The sequence below is a fragment of the Myodes glareolus genome, chromosome 19 (assembly GCF_982192425.1).
Source record: "Myodes glareolus chromosome 19, mMyoGla1.1, whole genome shotgun sequence".
Taxonomy (NCBI): Eukaryota; Metazoa; Chordata; class Mammalia; order Rodentia; family Cricetidae; genus Myodes; species Myodes glareolus.
Genome location: NC_142044.1, coordinates 19,624,030 through 19,641,516, shown reverse-complemented (window position 1 = coordinate 19,641,516; position 17,487 = coordinate 19,624,030).

Below are 17,487 nucleotides of genomic sequence, written 5' to 3'. Positions count from 1 at the left end.
AAAGAGACAAGCTGTTAGCAAAAGTGATCTGACAAAATGAGTGCCAAATTTGTCAAAACAAACTACCATCTTCAGGGAGGGTTTGCCTCATCTAAAATAAACGGAGGAGCAGAAATAGGGGAGCAGAGTAGTTGGGCACTTGTTCAAGAAAGAAAATTTCTTCCCCTGCCTCTGAAGATGAAAGCAAAGACAATTATTAAGTAATCAAACCACTGCCTGTTAAATATGCAATCACTAATTCTATGAAATATTGCATGAAGCATGAATGATGCAGAAGACTAGAGAGGTCATCAGTAAGGCACTGCAGTTGCCCATAGAGTGAGAAGGCCAAGAGATGCAATTGACCCATGAAGAAAGTACAATTGGCAGAGAGCTAAACAAAGAAGCCTGGCAAGATTTTCTTAAGCAGAAGCAATGCAAATAATCTACAGGTGGTTCTCCCCCCCCCTCTCTCTCTCTCTCCCTTTTCCTCCTCCCCTCCATCCCTCTCTTCCTCCCTCCCTCTCTCTCTCCATCCCTCTCTCTCTCTCTCTCTCCCTCTCCCTTTCCCTCCTTCCCTCCCTCCCTCTCTTCCTCTCTCTCTCTCTCTCTCTCTCTCTCTCTCTCTCTCTCTCTTTCCCTCTCTCCACACACACATGATTCCACAAGTTTGAGCTTAGTGTGGTAATTTTCTGTGTGATTCAAGGATTTAACAACCTAGAAAGCATATTGATCATGAAAATCTTGATTCATTCACAAGGTCAAAGTGAACTGGAGAAGAGTGTGACCAACTCAGTGCAGAGCATAAGACCTAGGGCCAGGAATGAAGGATGTAACTTCTCCAAACTGGCTTGAAAAACAACTATTCCGTATAAGATATAGTAAAAAGTTATAGGTGACAGAGAAGTATTTAGGATTAAGTCCAAGGACTGAAGTGAATATTTAAACAATAAATGATTGCTGATAATTCAGAAACCTATCATGAATCAGGTAAACCATGAAGATACAAGCTACTGGGAAAGGGCAAATACAGAACAAGTTAAACTATATGTGATATTTGGTGAATGGGGCCAGATCCAAGAATATAAATTCATGAATGTAACAGCATTTCAGAGCATTTGATTCACATTTTTTTTTCAGTATTTGATAGTTGATATCCTTTTCCCTTCATAAAGTTGATTTCTTTTTTACCAAATGGACTATAGCATGGCAGAAGAGACATGTGTCCATGAATCTGAGTGGGGGGTAAATCTTTACAAAGGAAATGACAACCCTTCAGGATATGAGCTTCTCAGATCTCCCACAATACAACTTTTGGCTCAGTAGTCAGTTTTTGTCATGGTTCTTCTCACAGAATTCTACGTAGGTTGTTCAGTTAACAGCATTCAGTTAGCCACAGCTGTCACCATTCCCTGGACCAGTGAGTCTGCTCTCCTCAATCTGAGAACAAAGAACAACCTTAGGGAAACTGTCCCACCATAACCAGAACTGCCTATGCAAGGCTACTCTAGATAGGGTGCTTAACACATTGTTGTTCACACATCTAACACCATCTGGAAGTACTTTATTTTTCATGAAAACTACCGATCATGTGATTATTCTAAGTTTCATTACTGGAGAAAAGGTTTTATAAACAAAGTTAACTAAGAAAATAGCCACCAGGCTCCAATGCTGAGGGAACTTAATAGGTGAGTGACCAGCCAGCCACAGGGCAGGACACCCCACTCTCTAGGACCTCCACAGCAGGATAAAACTCTGTGCTCCTCCCCCAAATTTCTTGGCTTTTCTAGCCAGCTAGCAGGGAGTTTCCTGCAGGTAAACTACCCCAAAACCCAACCCTATCCACCAGCCCCTCCAAGCTACTAGCCCCACGCTGCCTAAGAGCTGAGGGCTTGCTACAATACTGAGGGTATCAGAACTTGCTATAATACTGAGGGGACCAAGAGAGAGGACCAAGACAGCAAACCAGGAGGGAAGACCAAGAGAACAGGCTTATAGAGACCTTAGAGGCTTTCTGACATTGACACACCAAGAAAAAACCCCAAACATTCAGACAGCCACTGGAAGGATTGGACCAAGATGCAAAGACACTGCCAGCCTCCTTTGAAGTGACAGATGGGTAGATGTGAATACAAGAATTCATCCAACAACCTAAAAAGCAACATGCTAACACTAGAATCCAGTGGTTACATAACAGGAAGGCTTGATCCTCCTAACCCAGCAGAAGCAGAAGAAAATGACTTTAAATGTAACTTTACGAAAATGATGGAGACATTTAAAGAGGAAATGAAAAACTCCCTTAAAGAAATGGAGGATGAAGGTTCCCTCTGGTCTTGCCTTCTTTGCTCATGTTCTCTTTCCTTCTGCTTCTCGTTTGGACCTAGGGAGTTAAGTCCAGTGTTCCAATGTGGGTCTCTGTCTCTATCTCCATCCATCGCCAGATGAGGGTTCTATGGTGAAATGCAAAATATTCATCAGTATGGTTGTGGGCCAAGGTCGGTTCAGGCGACCTCTCCTCTGTCCAGAGAACAATCTGGGGATCTCTCCTTGGACCTGGGATCCCCTTTATAATCAAGTCTCTTGTAAACCCTAAAATGACTCCCTTAGTTGAGATATATACTTCCCTGATCCCATATCCATCCTTCCTCCCTCCCCCTCATCCCAGTCCCCCGAGCCTTCCACATTTCTCCCCTACTCCCTTTTCTCTAACCCTCTCCCCTTCCAACAACCCCCCCACCCCCCAATGCACCCGAGGTTACCTGGCACTCTTGTCTATTTCCAATCTCCAGGCAGATAACTACATGATTTTCTTCAGGTTCACTTTCTTATTTAGCTTCTCCAGGATCACGAATAATAGGCTCAAAGACCTTTAATTATGGCTAGAATACACTTATGAGTGAATACATACCATATTCCTCTTTTTGGGTCTGGCTTACCTCACTCAGTAAAGCGTTTTCTATGTCCATCCATTTGCATGCAAAATTCAAGATGTCATTGTTTTTACTGCTGAGTAAAACTCTAATGTATATATGTTCCACACCTTTTTTAACCATTCTTCTATTGAGGGGCACCTAGGTTGTTTCCATGTTCTGGCTATTACAAATAGTGCTGCTATGAACATAGTTGAACAAATGCTTTTGTGGTATGATAGGGCATCTCTTGGGTACATTCCCAAGAGTGGAATTGCTGGATCTTGAGGCAGGTTGACTCCCAGTTTCCTGAGAAACCGCCACACTGATTTCCACAGTGGCTGCACAAGTTTGCATTCCCACCAACAATGAATGAGAGTTCCCCTCTCTCCACATCCTCTCCAGCATAGGTTATCATTGGTGTTTTTGACTTTAGCTAATCTGACCGGTGTAAAATGGTATCTCATAGTTGTTTTGATTTGCATTTCCCTGATCGCTAAGGATGTTGAGCATGACCTTAAGTGTCTTTTGGCCATTCGAAGTTCTTCTGTTGAGAATTCTCTGTGAAGCAGAAGGAAAGAGAACGTGAGCAAAGAAGGCAAGACCAGAGGGAACCTTCATCTGACGATGGATGGCGATACAGATGGAGACCCACATTAGAACACCGGACTGAGCCCCCCAAGGTCCAAATGAGGAGCAGAAGGAGGAAGAAAATGAAAAATGAAATCAGCCCGCGAGGGGTGCCATCACCCACTGATACAAGGGGACTGATCTAATGAGAGTTCACCAAGGCCTGTTGGACTGGGACTGAACGAGCACGTGATCCAACCAGATTCTCTGAATGTGGCCGGATTCTCTGAATGTGGCTGGCCCGGAGTCTTTCTGAAAAGCCATTGACAATGACACTGGGACTTGTTTCCTCTGCATATACTGGATGTTTGGGATCCAGTCTGTTTGGATACTCACCTTCCTGGACCTGGAGGGAGGAGGAGGAACTTGAACTTCCCACAGGGCAGGAAACCCTGACTGCTCTTTGGGATGGAGAGGAAGGAGGAGAGGGAGTGGGAGGAGTGGGAGGGTGTTGGGAGGAGGGGCGGAAATGGAAACTTTTATAATTTAATAAACTTTGAATAAAAAAAAAGACATGTTGACTTTTTTTTCCTTTTTTATTGAATGGTCTATAAAACTGGCTTTGTGAGTGATTTGTTTTCTTACTTTGAATAAAATAATTTACCATCCCAAACTCACATTACTTTCATCGACAACTTCATATGCTGTTGAATCTGTAACTGGCCTTTCAAGAAGCCACTTAAAAAAGAAAAAAAAAGAAATGGAGGAAAAGACAAACAAAAAAAATTGGAAGAAATGAATAAATCCCTCAAAAAGGAAAAACAAGAAAACCAAGAAAAAAACAATCAAACAGGTGAAGCAAACAATTCAAGACTTGAAGACTGAAGTTGATGTAATAAATAAAACACAAACCAAGGGAATTCTGGATATGGAAAATCTGGGTAAACGCACAGGAACTACAACGACAAGTATAAACAACAGAATACAAGAAGGAGAAGTAGAATATTAGGGAGTGAAGATACTATAGAGGAAATAAACTCATTAGTCAAAGGAAACATTAAATCTAACAAATTCTTAACACAAACATCCAGGAAACTTGGGACACCATAAAAAGAATAAACTTAAGAGTAATAGGGATAGACAAAGAAGAAGAACTCCAGCTCAAAGGCACAGAAAATATATTCAACAAGATCATAGAAGAAAACTTTCCCAACCTAAAGAAGGATATCCCATGAAAGTACAAGAAGCTTATATAACATCAAATAGACTGGATCAAAAAAAGTCTCCTTGCCATATAATAATCAAAATGCAAAACATACAGAATAAAGAAAGAATATCAAGAGCTGCAAAGAAAAAGGTCAAGTAACATATAAAGGTAAACCTATCAGAATTACACCCAATTTCTCAATGGAAACTATGAAAACCAGAAGGTCCTGGATAGATGTGCTGCAGACACTAAGAGATCATGGATGCAAGCCCAGACTACTATACCAAACAAAGCTTTCAATCACCATCTATGGAGAAAACAAGATATTCTGTGACAAAAAGATTTAAACAATATGTATCCACAAACCTAGTCCTACAGAAAGAACTAGAAGGAAAACTCCAACACAAGGAAGCTAATTACACCCACAAAAACACAGGCAACTGATAACTCTCACCAGCATAACCCAAAGAAAAGAAACATGCAAATGCTACTAGTGAAAAATAACTGGAATCAACAACCACTGGTCATTAATATCTCTTAATATCAATGGACTCAATTCACCTATAAAAAGACACAGGCTAAGAGAATGGATACAAAAACAGGATCCAGCCTTATGCTGTATACAAGAAACACACCTCAACCTCAAAGACAGACACTACCTCAGAGTAAAGGGCTGGGAAAAGGTATTCCAATCAAATGGACCTAAGAAACAAGCTGGTGTAGCTATCCTAATATGTAACAAAATAGATTTCAAACTAAAATCATTCAGAAGAGATGGAGGAGGACACTTTATACTCATAATAGGAGCAATGCATCAAGATGAAGTCTCAATGCTGAACATCTACTCCCCTAATACAAGTGTACCCAAATATGTAAAAGAAACATTACTAAAATTTAAATCACAAGTCAAATCCCACACACTAATAGTCGGAGACTTTAATACTCCACTCTCGGCAATGGACAGGTCAACCAGACAGAAACTTAACGGAGAACTAAGAGAACTAACAGATGCCATGAATCAAATGAACTTAACAGACATCTATAGAACATTCAACCCAGACACAAAAGAATATACCTCCTTCTCAGCACCTCATGGAACCTTCTCTAAAATTGATCACATATTTGGTAACAAAGCAAATATATATATATATATATATATATATATATATATATATATATATATATATATATATACTCACTGTATCCTATTGAATCACCATGTATTAAAGTTAGAATTTAACAACAATACTACTTTCAGAATGCCTACAAATTCATGGAAATTGAACAGTGACCTAATGAACCACCCCTGGGTGAAGGAAAAAAATAAAGAAAGAAATTAAAGAATTCTTTGAATTAAACAAAAATGAAGGCACAATGTATCCAAACCTATGGGACACTATGAAAACAGTGCTAAGAGGTAAGTTCACGGCACTAAGTAACCACATAAAGAAAATAAAGAAAGTTCACTTTGGTGACTTAACAGCCCACATGAAAGCTCTAGAACAAAAGAAGCAGACTCAACCAAGAGGAGTAGAAGACAGGAAATAATGAAACTGAGCACTGAAATCAACAAAATAGAAACAAAGAAAACAATACAAAGAATCAATGAGATGAAGAGCTGATTCTTTGAGAAAATCAACAAGATAGACAAACCCTTATCCAAACTAATCAAAAGGCAGAGACAGCACATCTAAACTAACAAAATTAGAAATAAAAAGGGGGACATAACAACAGATACTGAGGAAATTCAGAGAATCATCAGGTCATACTACAAAAATCTATACTCCACAAAATTGGAAAACATAAAAGAAATGGACAATTTTCTAGTAGATACCATATACCAAAATTAAATCAAGACCAGGTGAGCAATTTAAGTAGACCCATAAACTTCAATGAAATGAAAGCTGTCATCAAAAACCTCCCAACCAAAAGCAAGCCCAGGGCCAGATGGTTTCAGTGCAGAATTCTAACAGAACTTCAAAGAAGAGCTAATACCTATATTCCTCAATGTGTTCCACGTAATAGAAATAGAAGGAACATTGCCACATTCTTTTTATGAGGCCACAGTTTCCCTGATACCGAAACCAGATAAAGACTCAACCAAGAAAGAGAATTACAGACAAATCTCACTCATGAACATTGGTGCAAAAATACTAAATAAAATACTGGCAAATTGAATCCAAGAACACATCAGAATCCATCATCCACCATGATCAAGTTGGCTTCATCCCAGAGATGCAGGAATGGATCAACATAAGAAAATCTGTCAAAGTAATCTACCATATAAATAAACTGAAAAATATAAACCACATGATCATATCATTAGATGACGAAAAAGCTTTAGACAAAATACAATATCTCTTCATGATAAAGGCCTTGGAGAAAGCAGGGATACAAGGAAGATACCTAAACATAATAAAGGCAATATACAGCAAGTCAAAAGCCAACATCAAACTAATTGGAGAGAAATTCAGAGTGATCCCACTGAAATCAGAAATAAAACAAGGAGATCAAGGGGATACAAATTGGAAAAGAAGTCAAACTCTCACTGTTTGCTGATGATATGAAAGTTTATATAAACGACCCCAAAAATTCTACCAAGGAACCTCTAAAACTCATAAGCACTTTCAGTAATGTAGCAGGATACAAGATTAACTCAAAAAAAATCAGTAGCCCTCTTATACACAAATGATAAAGAAGCAGAGAGGGAAATCAGAGAAACATCACCTTTCAGAATGGCCACAAATAACATAAAATATCTTGGGGGAACACAAACCAAAGAAGTGAAAGACCATTCAACAAGAACTTTAAGTCTTTGAAGCAAGAAATTATTGAAAATACCAGAAAATGTAAAAATCTCCCAATGCTCTTGAATAGGTAGGATCAACATAGCAAAAATGGCAATTTTACCAAAAGCAATCTATAGATTCAATGCAGCGCATGTCAAAATCCCAACACAATTCTTCACAGACCTTGAAAGAATGATAATCAACTTCATATGGAAAAATAAAACAGGAGAGCCAAAACAATCCTGTGCAGTAAAGGAACTTCTCAAGGCATCACCAGCCCTACTACACCAAGCTCTACTACAGAGCTACAGTTATGAAAACAGCCTGGTACTGGCATAAAAACAGAGAGGGTGACCAAAGGAATCAAATTGAAGACCTGGGTATTAATTCACACACAAATGAACACCTAATTTTTGACAAAGACGCTAATATTAAACAATGAATCTGACCATGGTCCACCCAATAGACTGTGTAACAGAAGCCCTAATACTAGAAATAACCTTTCAAGTTTCTGGTCAAAGGAATCCATATAAACTTTAAAACAATATAGGCTATTGCTGTGGTCCTTGGTTACTTCCCAGAGGTTCAAGGTCTTATTGCTGAAGATAACTATAGACTGATACAATTTTCAGGGACCCAAGATGGATCTGACTAGAAAAACTCCTTCTGGTGGAGTAACTTTCATAGTACCATAAAGTGCTATGCAAGCTTCCAAGAGAGGCAAGTAACCAAAAGTTCTGTCCAGCTATGACACCTTGGAACCACAATGGCTTCTGGCATGTGGTAATACAGAATCACCTTCTTAACATGAAAAACATGTGTCCAGTACAACTATTAGATTCCTGAAAATGTAGAGCATACTAAACCATACATACAATATAGTTGTTTGTATTACTTCATGAATTAGACATAGTGGGAGAGCTGCAGTAATTAATAATAATATAGAACAATAGTAAGGATATGTATAATAAATTTTGAGAATCTGTCCTCTTTCAGAATATCTTCTTTTTCTTTTTCAAAATTATAATATTCTTTTATTTTTATTATTATTATTATTTATTCATTTATTTATAAAAATTTCCACATCCTCCCCTCCTCCCCATACCCTCCCATTCCCCCCAATCCCTCTCCTCCTCCCTCTCCAGTCCTAAGAGCAGTCAGGGCTTCCTCCCCTGTGGGAAGTTCAAGTTCCTCCCCTCTCCCTCCAGGTCTAGCAAGGTGAGCATCCAAACAGACTAGGATCCCAGAAAGCTAGTACATGCAGACAAAACAAGACCCAGTGCCATTGACAAAAGCTTCTCAGTCAGCTCCCATGTCAGTCACATTTAGAGACTCCGGTTTGATCACATGCTCGTTCAGTCCCAGTCCAGCTGGCCTTGGTGAGCTCTCATTTGATCAGTCCCCTTGTATCCGAGGGTGAACGCATCCCACACGGTTCTGATTTCCTTTTTCATGATCTCTCTCCTTCTGCTCCTCATTTGGACCTTGGGGGCTCAGTCCAGTGCTCCAATGTGGGTCTCTGTCTCTATCTCCATCTATCATCAGATGAAGGTTTCCTCTAGTCCTGCCTTTCTTGCTCACGTTCTCCCTCCTTCTGCTTTTCATTTGGACCTAGGGAGCTAAGTACAGTGCTCCAATGTGGGACTCTGTCTCTATCTCCATCCATCGCCAGATGAAGGTTCTATGGTGATATGAAAATATTCATCAGTATGGTTATGGGCCAACGCCAGTTCAGGCCCCCTCTCCTCTGCTACCCAGGAAACAATCTGGGAACCTCTCCTTGGGCCTGGGAACCCCTCCAGAATCAAGTCTCTTGCAAACCCTAAAATGGCTCCCTTAGTTGACATATATACCTCCCTGCTCCCATATCCATCCTTCCTACCTCCCCCGCATCCCATTCCTCCAACCTATTCCCAATCCTCCTCTCTCCCTTCTCTCTAACCATCTCCCCTTAATTCCACCGCCCCACTCCCCGTGCACCCAAGTTTGCCTGGCAATCTTGTCTACTTCCAATATCCAGGAGGAGAACTATATGATTTTCTTCAGGTTCACCTTCTTATTTAGCTTCTCTAGGATCACAAATTATAAGATTAAAGACCTTTAATTAAAGCTAGAATACACTTAATGAGTGAGTACATACCATATTCCTCTTTTTGGGTCTGGCTTACCTCACTCAGTAAAGCGTTTTCTATTTCCATCCATTTGCATGCAAAATTCAAGGTGTCGTTGTTTTTTACCACTGAGTAAAACTCTAATGTGTATATGTTCCACACCTTCTTTAACCATTCTTCTATTGAGGGGCACCTAGGTTGTTTCCATGTTCTGGCTATTACAAATAGTGCAGCTAAGAACATAGTTGAACAAATGCTTTTGTGGTATGATAGGGCCTCTCTTGGGTATATTCCCAAGAGTGGAATTGCTGGGTCCTGAGGGAGGTTGACTCCCAGTTTCCTGAGAAACTGCCACACTGATTTCCACAGTGGCTGCACAAGTTTGCATTCCCACCAAAAATTGATGAGTGTTCCCCTCACTCCACATCCTCTCCAGCATAGGCTATCATTGGTGTTTTTGAGTTTAGCTATTCTGACAGGTGTAAGATTGCATCTGAAAGTTGTTTTGATTTGCATTTCCCTGATCGCTAAGGATGTTGAGCATGACCTTAAGTGTCTTTTGGCCATTCGAAGTTCATCTGTTGTGAATTCTCTGTTCAGTTCAGTACCCCATTTTTAATTGGGTTAATTAGAGTTTTAGTGTCTAGTTTCTTGAGTTCTTTGTATATTTTGGAGATCAGACCTTTGTCTGATGAGGGGTTGGTGAAGATCTTCTCCCAGTCCGAAGGTAGCCTTTTTGTCTTACTGGCAGTGTCCTTTGCTTTACAGAAGCTTCTCAGTTTCAGGAAGTCCCATTTATTCATTGATTCTCTTATTGTCTGTGCTACTGGGGTTCTACTTAGGAAGTGGACTCCTGTGCCTCTGTCTTGTAGACTACTTCCCACTTTCTCTTCTATCAGGTTCAAAGTGGTCAGATAAATGTTGATGTCTTTAACCCATTTGGACTTGAGTTTTGTACATGGTGATAGATATGGATCTACTTTCATTCTTCTACAGGTTGACATCCAGTTATGCCAGCACCATTTGTTAAAGATGCTTTCCTTCTTCCATTGCATACCTTTAGCTCCCTTGTCAAAAATTAGGTGTTCATAGGTTTGTGGGTTAATATCCAGGTCTTCTATTCGATTCCATAGGTCGACTTCTCTGTTCTTATGCCAATACCAAGCTGTTTTCAATACTGTAGCTCTGTAATAGAGTTTGAAGTCAGGGATGGTAATGCCTCCAGAAGTTCCTTTATTGTATAGGATTGTTTTGGCTCTCCTGGGTTTTTTGTTTTGCCATATAAACTTGATTATTGCTCTCTCAAGGTCTGTGAAGAAGTTTGATGGGATTTTGATGGGAATTGCATTGAATCTATAGATTGCTTTTGGTAGAATTGCCATTTTTACTATGTTGAACCTCCCAACCCAAGAGCAAGGAAGATCTTTCCATTCTCTGGTGTTCTCCTCAATTTCTTTCTTCAAAGACTTAAAGTTCTTGTCAAATAGGTCTTTCACTTCCTTGGTTAGAGTTACCCCAAGATATTTTATGCTATTTGTGGCTATGGTGAAAGGTGATGGTTCTCTGATTTCCCTCTCTGCTTCTTTATCCTTTGTGTATAGGAGGGCAACTGATTTTTTGGAGTTGATCTTGTATCCTGCCACATTACTAAAGGTGTTTATCAGCTGTAGGAGTTCTTTGGTTGAGTTTTTGGGGTCGCTTATGTACACTATCATATCATCTGCAAATAACAAAATTTAACTTCATCCTTTCCAATTCGAATCCCCTTGATCCCCTTATGTTGTCTTATTGCTATTGCTAGAACTTCAAGCACTATACTGAAGAGGTATGGAGAGAGTGGACAGCCTTGTCATGTTCCTGACTTTAGTGGAATGGCTTTGAGTTTCTCTCCATTCAATTTGATGTTAGCTGTTGGTTTGCTGTAAATAGCTTTTATTATATTTAGGTATGATCCTTGTATCCCCAATCGCTCCAACACCTTTATCATAAATGGGTGTTGAATTTTGTCAAATGCTTTTTCAGCATCCAATGAAATGATCATATGGTTTTTTTCTTTCAGTTTATTTATATGATGGATTACATTGATAGATTTGCATATGCTGAACCAGCCCTGCATCTCTGGGACGAAGCCTACTTGATCATAATGGATAATTTTTCTAATGTGTTCTTGGATTCAGTTTGCCAGTATTTTATTGAGAATTTTCACGTCGATGTTCATGAGTGAGATTGGCCTGTAATTCTCTTTCTTGGTTGTGTCTTTGTGTGGTTTTGGTATCAGAGTAACTGTAGATTCATCAAAGGAGTTTGGCAATGACTCTTCTGTTTCTATATTGTGAAATACATTAAGGAGTGTAGGTATTAGCTCTTCCTGTAAGTTCTGGTAGAATTCTGCATTGAAACTATCTGGTCCAGGGCTTTTTTTGGTCGGGAGATTTTTGATAACATCTTCTAATTCTTCGCACCTAACAGGTCTATTTAGATTGTTCACCTGGTCTTGGTTCAACTTTGGTATATGGTACTTATCTAAAAAATTCCATTTCTTTTACATTTTCCAATTTTGTGGCATACAGGCTTTTGTAATAAGATCTAATGATTCTCTGAATTTCCTCTGTGTCTGTGGTTATGTCCTCCTTTCCATTTCTGATCTTATCAATTTGCATGTTCTCTCTCTGCCATGTGATTAGTTTGGATAGGGGTTTGTCGATCTTGTTGATTTTCTCCAAGAACCAGCTTTTTGTTTCATTGATTCTTTTCTCTATTTCTATTTTGTTGATTTCAGCCCTCAGTCTGATTATTTCCAGTCTTCTACTCCTCCTGGGTGAATCTGCTTCTTTTTTTTTTCTAGAACGTTCAGGTGTGCTGTTAAGTCTTCAAAATGTGCTTTCTCCGTTTTCTTTAATTGGGCACTTAGTGCTATGAACTTTCCTTTTAGCACTGCTTTCATAATGTCCCATAGGTTTAAGTATGTTGTGTCTTTATTTTCATTAAATTCAAGGAAGACTTTAATTTCTTTCTTTATTTCTTCCTTGACCCAGGGGTGATTTAGTAGTTGACTGTTCAGCTTCCATGAGTATGTTGGCTTCCTGGGGGTAGCATTGTTGTTGAATTCTAATTTTAATCCATGGTGATCTGACAAGACACAGGTGGTTACTAATATTTTTTTGTATCTGTGGAAGTTTCCTTTGTTACCGAGTATGTGGTCAATTTTCAAGAAGGTTCCATGAGCTGCAGAGAAGAAGGTATATTCTTTCCTATTTGGGTGGAATATTCTATAGATGTCTGTTAAGTCCATTTGATTCAATACCTCCAATACCTCCAAATTCTCTTATTTCTCTGTTAGGTTTCTGTCTGATTGACCTGTCCATTGGTGAGAGAGGTGTGTTGAAGTCTCCTACTATTAGTGTGTGTGGTTTGATGACTGCCTTGAGTTCTAGAAGTGTTTCTTTTACATAAGTGGGTGCCTTTTTATTAGGGGAATAGATATTCAGGATTGAGACTTCCTCCTGATGAATTGTTCCTGTATGAGTATGAAATGTCCATCTCCATCTCTTCTGATTGATTTTAGTTTGAAATCAATTTTGTTAGATATTCGAATGGCCATACTCGCTTGTTTCTTAGGTCCGTTTGCTTGGAAAACCTTTTCCCAGCCCTTTACTTGAGTAGGTGTCTGTCTTTGTGGTTGAGGTGTGTTTCTTGTAAACAGCAGAATGTTGGATCCTGTTTTCGTATCCAATCTCTAAGTCTGTGCCTTTTTATAGGTGAATCGAGTTCATTGATATTAAGTGATACTAATGACCAGTGGTTGTTGACTCCGGATATTTTCCTTTTTTGGGGGGGGGGTAGTAGAGTGTATGTTTTCCATCTTTGAGATGTGTTTATGAAGGGTCGCTAGAGGTCTGAGTTATTGTAGGCAGTATTGGCAGTGTTGGATTCCTTGGGTTGTGATTTTCCTTCTAATACTTTCTGTATGGCTGGATTTGTGGCTATGTATTGTTTAAATTTGTTTTTATCCTGGAATATTTTGTTTTCTCCATGATAGTGAACGATAGATTGGCTGGGTATAGTAGTCTGGGCTTACATCCATGGTCTCTTAGTTTCTGCAGTACCTCTATCTGGCTTTCATGGTTTCCATAGAGAAGTCCGGTATAAGTCTGATAGGTTTACCTTTATAAGTTACTTTACCTTTTCCCTTTGCAGCTCTTAATATTCTTTCTTTAATCTGAATATTTTGTGTTTTGATTATTATATGGCAAGGGGATTTATTTTTATTTTTTTATTTTTTATTTTTTTTTTGAAAGTAAATTTTATTAAATTATAAAAGTTTCCATTTCCGCCCCTCTTCCCAACACCCTCCCACTCCTCCCACTCCTCCCACTCCCTCTCCTCCTCCCTCTTCGTCCCTTAGGGCAGTCAGGGTTTCCTGCCCTGTGGGAAGTTCAAGTTCCTCCCCCCTCCCTCCAGGTCCAGGAAGGTGAGTATCCAAACAGACTGGATCCCCAAAATCCAGTATATGCAGAGGAAACAGGTCCCAGTATCATAGTCAATGGCTTTTCAGAAAGACTCTGGGCCAGCCACATTCAGAGAATCCGGCCAAATTCCGAGAATCTGGTTAGATCACGTCCTCGTTCAGTCCCAGTCCAACTGGCCTTGGTAAACTCTCATTAGATCTGTTCCCTTGTATCAGTGGGTGATAGCATCCCTCGCAGTCCTGATTTCGTTTTTCATGTTCTTCCTCCTTCTGCTCCTCATTTGGACCTTGGGGGGCTCAGGCGGTGCTCCAATGTGGGTCTCCGTCTGTATAGCCGTCCTTCGCCAGATGAAGGATCTATGGTGATAAGCAAAATATACATCAGTATGGTTATGGGCCACGGCCGATTCAGGCACCCTCTCCTCTGTCCAGAGAACAATCTGGGGGATCTCTCCTTGGACCTGGGATCCCATATATAATCAAGTCTCCTGTAAACCCTAAAATGACTCCCTTAGTTGAAATATATTCTTCCCTGATCTCATATTCATCCTTCCTCCCTCCCCCCCCCATCCCAGGCCACCGAGCTTTCCCCATTCCTCCCCTACTCCCTTCTCTCTAACCCTCTCCCCTTCCATCAACCTTCCCACCCCCCCATGCACCCGAGGTTACCTGGGACTCTTGTCTATTTCCTACCTCCTGGCGGATAGTTAAATAATCTTCATCAGGTTCATCTTCTTATTTAGCTTCTCTAGGATCACGAATAATAGGCTCAAAGACCTTTAATTATGGTTAGAATCCACTTATGAGTGAATACATACCATGTTCCTCTTTTTGGGTCTGGCTTACCTCACTCAGTAAAGCGTTTTCTATTTCCATCCATTTGCATGCAAAATTCAAGATGTCATTGTTTTTTACCGCTGAGTAAAACTCTAATGTGTATATGTTCCACACCTTTTTTAACCATTCTTCTATTGAGGGGCACCTAGGCTGTTTCCAGGTTCTGGCTATTACAAATAGTGCTGCTATGAACATAGTAGAACAAATGCTTTTGTAGTATGTTAGGGAATCTCTAGGGTATATTCCCAAGAGTGGAATTGCTGGGTCCTGAGGGAGGTTGACGCCCAGTTTCCTGAGAAACCGCCACACTGATTTCCACAGTGGCTGCACGAGTTTGCATTCCCACCAGCAATGGATGAGTGTTCCCCTCACCCCACATCCTCTCCAGCATAGGCTATCATTGGTGTTTTTGACTTTAGCTATTCTGACAGGTGTAAGATGGTATCTCAAAGTGGTTTTGATTTGCATTTCCCTGATCGCTATGGAGGTTGAGCATGACCTTAAGTGTCTTTTGGCCATTTGAAGTTCATCTGTTGTGAATTCTCTGTTAAGTTCAGTACCCCATTTTTTAATTGGGTTAATTAGAGTTTTAGTGTCTAGTTTCTTGAGTTCTTTGTATATTTTGGAGATCAGACCTTTGTCTGATGAGGGGTTGGTGAAGATCTTCTCCCAGTCAGAAGGCAGCCTTTTTGTCCTACTGACAGTGTCTTTTGCTTTACAGAAGTTTCTCAGTTTCAGTAGGTCCCATTTTTTCATTGTTTCTCTTATTGTCTGTGCTACTGGGGTCCTACATAGGAAGAGGCCTCCTGTGCCTATATCTTGTAGACTACTTCCCACTTTCTCTTCTATCAGGTTCAAAGTGGACAGATTAATGTTGATGTCTTTAATCCATTTGGACTTGATTTTTGTGCATGGTGATAGATATGGATCTACTTTCATTCTTCTACAGGTTGACATCCAGTTATGCCAGCACCATTTGTTAAAGATGCTTTCCTTCTTCCATTGCATACCTTTAGCTCCCTTGTCAAAAATTAGGTGTTCATAAGTTTGTGGGTTAATATCTGGGTCTTCTATTCGATTCCATAGGTCGACTTCTCTGTTCTTATGCCAATACCAAGCTGTTTTCAATACTGTAGCTCTATAATAGAGTTTGAAGTCAGGGACGGTAATGCCTCCAGAAGTTCTTTTATTGTATAGTATTGTTTTGGCTATCCTGGGTTTTTTTTTTGCCATATAAACTTGATTATTGTTCTCTCAAGGTCTGTGAAGAAGTTTGATGGGATTTTGATGGGGATTGCATTGAATCTATAGATTGCTTTTGGTAGAATTGCCATTTTTACTATGTTGATTCTCCCAATCCAAGAGCAGGGGAGGTCTTTCCATTTTCTGGTATCCTCCTCAATTTCTTTCTTCAAAGACTTAAAGTTTTTGTCAAATAGGTCTTTCACTTCCTTGGTTAGAGTAACCCCAAGATATTTTATGCTATTTGTGGCTATCATGAAAGGTGATGTTTCTCTGATTTCCCTCTCTGCTTCTTTATCCTTTGTGTATAGGAGGGCCACTGATTTTTTGGAGTTGATCTTGTATCCTGCCACATTACTAAAGGTGTTTATCAGCTGTAGGAGTTCTTTGGTAGAGTTTTTGGGGTCGCTTATGTACACTATCATATCGTCAGCAAATAACGAAAGTTTAACTTCATCCTTTCCAATACGAATCCCCTTGATCTCCTTATGTTGTCTTATTGCTATTGCTAGAACTTCAAGCACTATACTGAAGAGGTATGGAGAGAGTGGACAGCCTTGTCGCGTTCCTGATTTTAGTGGAAAGGCTTTGAGTTTCTCTCCATTCAGTTTGATGCTAGCTGTCGGCTTGCTGTATATTGCTTTTATTATATTTAGGTATGATCCTTGTATCCCCAGTCTCTCCAACACCTTTATCATAAATGGGTGTTGAATTTTGTCAAATGCTTTTCAGCATCTAGTGAGATGATCATATGTTTTTTTTCTTTCAGTTTATTTATATGATGGATTTACATTGATAGATTTGCGTATGTTGAACCAGCCCTGCATCTCTGGAATGAAGCCGACTTGATCATAATGGATAATTTTTCTAATGTGTTCTTGGCTTCGGTTTGCCAGTATTTTATTGAGAATTTTCGCATCGATGTTCATGAGTGAGATTGGCCTGTAATTCTCTTTCTTGGTTGTGTCTTTGTGTGGTTTTGGTATCAGGGTAACTGTAGCTTCATCAAAGGAGTTAGGCAATGACTCTTCTCTTTCTATATTGTGGAATACGTTAAGGAGTATAGGTATTAGCTCTTCCTGGAAGTTCTGGTAGAATTCTGCATTGAAACCATCTGGCCCTGGGCTTTTTTTGGTAGGGAGATTTTTGATAACAGCTTCTAATTCTACACGACTAACAGGTCTATTTAGATTGTTCACCTGTTCTTGGTTCAACTTTGGTATATGGTACTTATCTAAAAAAATGTCCATTTCTTTTACATTTTCCAACTTTGTGGCATATAAACTTTCATAGTAAGATCTAATGATTCTCTGAATTTCCTCTGTGTCTGTGGTTATGTCCTCCTTTTCATTTCTGATCTTATTAATTTGCATGT